Genomic DNA, 6,930 nt, shown 5'->3' on the forward strand with positions numbered 1-6,930 from the left:
TACCTGGTTGATCCTGCCAGTAGTCATATGCTTGTCTCAAAGCTTAAGCCATGCAAGTGTAAGTTCACGCCACGCATTAGAACGGGCGAAACCGCGAATGGCTCAGGAACCGGACCTAATCCTCGGGACCGTATTCCTCCTCGGAGGCGATGGATAACTGTGGCAATTCTAGAGCTAATACATGTGACACAGGCCGCGATCGGTCGGCGCGCCGTCGTCGCCACGCCTCGCGCGCTGGCACCCGCGTCGGCCGTTCCGGGTCGCGGCGCTACATATTAGACTGAGACCGATGCGCGTCATTCCGTCCTCCCGTCGTCGGCGTTCCCGCTCGCGGGTCCGTTCGGTGGCGGGGCTCATAGGGCGGCGCGCTCCGCTTTGGTGACTCTGGATAACTCACTGGTCGATCGCACGAGCTTTCACGCCCGGCGACGGGTCTCTCGAGGGTCCGCCCTATCAACTGTCGACGGTCGGTTAAGTGCCTACCGTGGTTACTACGGGTAACGGGGAATCGGGGTTCGATTCCGGAGAGGGAGCATGCGAAACGGCTACCACATCCAAGGAAGGCAGCAGGCGCGCAAATTACCCACTCCCGGCACGGGGAGGTAGTGACGAAAAATAACGACGCGGGACTCTGTCGAGGCCCCGCGATCGGAATGAGTACACTTCAAATCCGTTAACGAGGACCAACCGGAGGGCAAGTCTGGTGCCAGCAGCCGCGGTAATTCCAGCTCCGGTAGCGTATATTAAAGTTGTTGCGGTTAAAAAGCTCGTAGTCCGAACTCGGGTTCGTGGTCGCGCAAGCGGCCCCGGGGCGGCGGCGCCATCGTCCGTCGTTGACTTTGGTCGTCCGTTCGCATTCCCGGCCCTTTCCGCCGGTGTCAACCGCTAGCATACCCGCCACGCGGTCCTGCCGGCGAGGTGGACGAGGAGGTCGTGATCGGGATCCGGGAAAAAAAAAACAAGTGGTCGTCGGTTCGGTTCCGGGAGTAGTCTAACGGGGGGGTGCTACGTGTGTGTTTGGGTGCGTTCATTCGCATCCCCGCACTCTGACCCCCGCGCTTCTCTCCCTCTCCCTTTCCGCGCGTTCCTCTTTTTTTTTGAACCCCCCGGTCCGCTCCGAGTCCCTGCTTCGTGTCTTGTCTGCGCGCGTGTTGCGGTCGGCGGTTTCTCCTCCAAGGGTGCTCTTAACCGAGTGTCCGCGGCGGCCGGTACGTTCACTTTGAAAAAATTAGAGTGCTCAGAGCGGGCTGTTCAAGCTTGCATACGATAAGCATGGAATGATGGAAGAGGGCCTCGTCTACGTCTGTCGGTCTCCGTCTACGGCGAGGCAATGATCGAAGGGAGCGGTCGGGGCCACTCGTATTGCGACGTTAGAGGTGAAATTCTTGGATCGTCGCAAGACGAACTGCAGCGATGGCGTGTGGCAAGCACGTTTTCCTCGATCAAGAGCGAAAGTCGGAGGTTCGAAGACGATCAGATACCGTCGTAGTTCCGACCGTAAACGATGCCGACCGGCGATCCGCCGGCGTTCGCTTCCATGACCCGGCGGGTAGCCTGCGGGAAACCAGAGTTCGGTTCCGGGGGGAGTATGGTTGCAAAGCTGAAACTTAAAGGAATTGACGGAAGGGCACCACCAGGAGTGGAGCCTGCGGCTTAATTTGACTCAACACGGGAAAACTCACCCGGTCCGGACACCGGTAGGATTGACAGATCGATAGCTCTTTCTCGATTCGGTGGGTGGTGGTGCATGGCCGTTCTTAGTTGGTGGAGCGATCCGTCTGGTTGATTCCGATAACGAACGAGACTCCGGCCTGCTAACTAGTGCGCCGATGTCAGTGATTTTTACGGCGGGCTCGGCGTCCTCCGTGGCGCTCGGGTCCGGGTCGGTTTTCTCACGCACTTCTTAGAGGGACGGGTGGCAGAAAGCCACACGAGGCGGAGCGATAACAGGTCTGTGATGCCCTTAGATGTCCGGGGCCGCACGCGCGCTACACTGGAGGTATCAGCGGGGACTTCGCCCCGGCCCGAGAGGGTTGGGAAACCTCTGAACCACCTCCCGTGATAGGGATCGGGGCCTGTAACCAACCCCGTGAACGAGGAATTCCCGGTAGGCGCGGGTCAACAGCCCGCGTCGATCACGTCCCTGCCCTTTGTACACACCGCCCGTCGCTACTACCGATCGAACGGTCCGGTGAGGTCCTCGGATCTGGCCGACGACGCCGCCGGGCAGTGCGCGACGTGTCCGTCACGACACTCGTGCATCTACGCCTCGGCGTTCGATGCCTGGAGAAGACGACCGAACCCGATCGTTTAGAGGAAGTAAAAGTCGTAACAAGGTTTCCGTAGGTGAACCTGCGGAAGGATCATTACCGTTTTCCCGTTCGAGACTGGTTTGTTGTTTTCCGGCCTACCTCCTCTGTCTGTCGGCGTCAACGCCTCGAATGCGCGCAAACAAACCTATAAAAGGCGGAGCGAGAGATAGATTTGTGGTGACGCGGAGGTTTTTAAAGCCCCAGCTCTTCTTGCTTGCTTCCGCGTCTTACCACCTGTTTGTTTTTTCGCCCACCGCAAGTGATGGCCGCTTCTTCTTTGCCTTGTCGCCGCTTTATCGTTTTTTTTGTTTTTTTGCAGCCGCTGTGCCACCGCCGCTAGCTAAAAAAACAAACTACTCGCGACATTGCAATGCCGTCACGCCTCCTCGCACAGACCTCCTCGCACACTACTAAATCTATATAAACAAAAACTAATATAAAAAAACCAAGTGCTGAACCCTGGACGGGGGATCACTCGGCTCGTCCGTCGATGAAGAGCGCGGCCAGCCGCGATAACTGATGCGAATTGCAGGACTCAGTGAACATCGACACCTCGAACGCACATTGCGGCCCCGAGATCCCTTGTCTCGGGGCCACGTCCGGTCGAGAGGCGGAACGTTACATGTCTTTCTCCGTTAACGAAACGACATCTTGCCGTCCCCGTGCCCGCCCGGTCCTCGGCACGGTGGTAACCGGGACGTCGCAGGAGCGAGTGACGAGGGGGAAGAAAAATAAAAAAAGAATTGACTCCTTTCAATGTCTTTTTTTTTTTTAAAACCCTCTCCGGCCTCCTCCTTCGTCTCCCGCTGGCAGACCGCGGAGTCTTTTCCCTTTTCGACCGCGTGAAGAAACACTGTGGAGGAGGAGCAGGAGGAGTCTGTCCGAAAGCAGCCGAAGGGAGACCAAAAAAAAAGTACCGACCTAACCGACTGCCGACGTAAGCGCCGCCTGCTCGTCTCGCTCTCTGCCTCATGAAGGTGTCTCTCAGCGACGCCTCGAGCAGCGCGACGAGCACGGCCGTCGCACCGTAAAAAGGTGGCCGCGTCGTAGGCAACGCAACGTCGGATGGGGAGGACCCACGCTTTTTTTTAATTGTTGGCTTCTTCATTTTCGGTCGGACGGGCGCTATATCGGCCAGCCGTCGTCACACGGAGGGTACCGATCGAGATTCCTCTCCTCCAAACACCACACTCTACTAAAAACCGCCGCCCTCGGCTCGGACGAGACGACCCGCTGAACTTAAGCATATCGCTAAGCGGAGGAAAAGAAACCAACCGGGATTCCCTTAGTAACGGCGAGTGAACCGGGAGAAGCCCAACGCCGAATCCCGTCGCAAGTTAAAGGCTTCGGGACGTGTGGCGCATGGGTCGAAGGCAGCCGTTCGTTTTCGTCTCGCATAGTTCGGAGTTCCCTCGATCGGGGCCGCCCGCGGCGGGTGCCAGGCCCATTCGGTGCGGACGGCGAGCGACGGCCTTCGATCCGAGAGTCGGGTTGCTTGGGAACGCAGCCCAAATCGGGTGGTAAGCTCCATCCAAGGCTAAATACCGGGACGAGTCCGATAGTCGACAAGTACCGTGAGGGAAAGTTGAAAAGAACTTTGGAGAGAGAGTTCAAGAGAACGTGAAACCGCCCAGGGGTAAACGGGTGGGACCGCTCACCGCGATCGCGGGGGGACTCAGTCCGGTGCTGCCTAGGCTCGAGCCCAAACTCGATGTGTGTTCTTGAAAGAGAGGCCGTCGCGGCACAGGTCGTCGTTCGTCGTGTCCGCGGGGGACTCGTTCCCCGCGGTTCCAGCTTTTGTGCCCGCGTCGCCGACGAAGGAGACGGGCCGCGTGGATAGCGGGAAGGGAAACGTGGTGACGACCGCGGCGTCGGTAGGTGGCTGCGTCGGTTGGCTGCGACGGAGGGGACTCGTCCTCTCGATCGCTGCTGCCGCCGGGCCCTAACCCGCCGCATCCGTCGCCGCCGCTTCTTCTTTCCTCCTGCTCCCTCCGCGCGCGACTCCGCTGCACCCGTCCCCTTCATCATCGCTCGGCGTAATCATGGCGCGGGCGCTTCGGCGCGACCTCCGCGCGGCCGGCACCGGACGCACTTCCCCTCCGGTCCGTCGTCGCGACCCGTTCCCGGCGTGCAGGTCGAACACGCGGGTTTTTTTCCGTAGGCGGCAGGCGTTTCATCACCCTGAAAACCCCCGTCTTCCCACCTTGTGAAGTCGGGGGCCACCGGCCGTCGGGCCCGCGAACGTAACTGCCCCTTTCTGCCGGGAACGGAGGAAATCTGACACGATCCGTTACACGTGGCGAGCCGGTCCGTTTTGATCCCGCCGGAAGTCGCGTGCGGGCGACGCACTCTGTGTGTCGCTCCTTAGGCGCCCCACCGTCTCGGGCGCGTGCGCGATGAGAGGCGGGATAGGACTGGCGCGGCCTCGCCGTCACGCACCTCGCCGACGTTTCGGGTTCTTGTCGGGGGCAACCCCGCCCGCGCCCGTTTCCGTTTCCGGAGAGGTCGCTCGGCGACGCTTTTTTACTCGAGCCGCCCGCCACCCCGGGTCAGCGACGTGCATCGGCAACCCACCCGACCCGTCTTGAAACACGGACCGAGGAGTCCTGGCCGTTCGCGAGTCGTAGGGGCCACCTCTGACTAACCCCGAAGGCGAAGCGAAAGCGAGAGAGCGTGTAGGAGGGCGTCGATCGGGAGAGGTGTCGTGGCAAAGTCGTCCGGGGGTCGTCGGGGGGTGTCGTCGGTCTCGTGCCGTCGTCTTCTCCTCGCCTCACCCGCCTCCGAGCCGTGCCCGATCCCGCCGGCGCGGCGTTTTCGGCCTTCCGCCGTCGCTGCTGCGGTGCCCGCAACTTTTCCTTTTTTCTCTCTTCCCGAGAGAGATAGGAGAGGGAAGGCTCGTGGCTGACGTGCGGTTGTTTTTCCCTCCTCCCCGAGAGGGGACCGGCGCATCATCCAAAAAGGGGAATTGCCGGGCGCCAGCTTCCATATCCTCCTTCCGCCCATCGGTGAGATCCCGCGGCTTGAACTAGTCCTATTTTGTCGTCGAGTTTAGGCGCTGCGCGCGGGCGCATCACCCCCGGGTCGGTTTCCCCTTTTTCCGAGTACGACTCGGCCGACTCTGGCGTAGCGAGCGACCAGGGACCCGAAAGATGGCGATCCACGCCCGGTCGGGATGAAGCCAGAGGAAACTCTGGTGGAAGTCCGAAGCGCCTCTGACGTGCAAATCGATCGTCGGAACCGGGTGTAGGGGCGAAAGACCAATCGAGCCGTCTAGTAGCTGGTTCCCTCCGAAGTTTCCCTCAGGATAGCTGGCGCTCGATCGTCGCAATTCCATCCGGTAAAGCGAACGATTGGAGGCCCCGGGGCCGTTCACGGCCTCGACCTACTCTCGAACTCGGAACGGGTGGAACGGGCCGACTCTCCCGAACGACGGAGCCGACCCATCCGGCCGCCGCCGCCAGCACGCTTCGCTGGGCGGTTGGTCACCTCGAATGCGAGTGCCAAGTGGGCCACTTTTGGTAAGCAGAACTGGCGCTGTGGGATGAACCAAACGTCCGGCTAAGGTGCCTAACGCGACGCCCATGAGATCCCCGAAAGGGTGTCGGTCGATATAGACAGCAGGACGGTGGCCACGGAAGTCGGAATCCGCTAAGGAGTGTGTAACAACTCACCTGCCGAATCGACCGGCCCCGAAAATGGATGGCGCTGGAGCGACGGACCGATGCCGGACCGTCGCGGCGAGGAGCGATGAACTTTCGCGCCGAAACGATGCCGCGACGAGTAGGAGGGCGCCGCGGCGAGCACGGAAGCCTAGGGCGCGAGCCCGGGTGGAGCCGACCGCGGGTGCAGATCTCGGTGGTAGTAGCAAATATTCGAACGAGACCTTCGAAGACCGAAGTGGAGAAGGGTTCCGTGCCAACGGCGGTCGAGCACGGGTCAGTCGGTCCTAAGACGCGGGCGAAAGTCTTCCCGAAAGGCGCCGGATCCGTTATGAAAGGTGAAAGGAAAGCGAATCGAATCGAATCGAATCAAAAGCCCAAACAAAAAAAAAGCGGCCGGCCTCCCGTCGAAAGGGAATCGGGTTAATATTCCCGAACCCGGACTCGGAGAGGGCCCGGGGGTGGCGACGCTGTCGGCAGCGATGTCGGCGGCGCCCGTCGCTTCCCGGGCGAAACCGCGGTGACGCAAGCGAGCCCGGAGACGTCGCCGGGAGCCCCGGGAAGAGTTCTCTCTTCTTCGTAAAGGACCATGTCCGTGGAATCGGCTCGTCCGGAGATACGGAAAAGGTACCTGTAGAGCGCCGCGGCTCGGGCGGCGTCCGGTGCGCTTTCGGCGGCCCTGGAAAATCCGGGTCCGGTTTTCGCAGCTCTCGAGTCGGTCCGTACCCACCATCCGCAGCAGGTCTCCAAGGTGTACAGCCTCTCGTCGATGGCATCAATGTAGGTAAGGGAAGTCGGCAAAATGGATCCGTACCTTCGGAAGAAGGATTGGCTCCGAGGACCGGGTCGGTCGGGCCGTGCCCGCGCGAAGCGAGGAACCGGTACGGGGCTGTAGCGTTCGCTCCGTTCGCGCTTTGCGGCGAAGGCATAGGGGCCGCGGCGGTCCGTTGTGCGGCGGC

At 61.0% G+C, this 6,930-nt stretch overlaps 2 non-coding genes and 1 pseudogene across 2 annotated transcripts in view; all 3 read left to right on the forward strand.

Annotated features, from left to right (window-relative positions):
• LOC145274844 (small subunit ribosomal RNA) lies at positions 1-2,369 on the forward strand (annotated as a pseudogene).
• Positions 2,370-2,767: 398 nt separating this feature from the next.
• On the forward strand, positions 2,768-2,925 carry LOC145274852 (5.8S ribosomal RNA). Its single transcript, XR_013866970.1, has one exon. It is a non-coding gene; the product is annotated as a 5.8S ribosomal RNA (ribosomal RNA).
• A 593-nt stretch (positions 2,926-3,518) lies between these two features.
• Positions 3,519-6,930, forward strand: part of LOC145274856 (large subunit ribosomal RNA) — a 5,724-nt gene continuing 2,312 nt past the window's right edge. Inside the window, exon 1 of the ribosomal RNA XR_013866972.1 lies at positions 3,519-6,930. This exon is cut by the window's right edge and continues 2,312 nt beyond it. This is a non-coding gene — a ribosomal RNA (large subunit ribosomal RNA).

The sequence above is a fragment of the Euprymna scolopes genome, unplaced genomic scaffold (genome assembly GCF_053919585.1).
Source record: "Euprymna scolopes isolate OS-2025 unplaced genomic scaffold, ASM5391958v1 sca49, whole genome shotgun sequence".
NCBI classification, from domain to species: Eukaryota; Metazoa; Mollusca; class Cephalopoda; order Sepiida; family Sepiolidae; genus Euprymna; species Euprymna scolopes.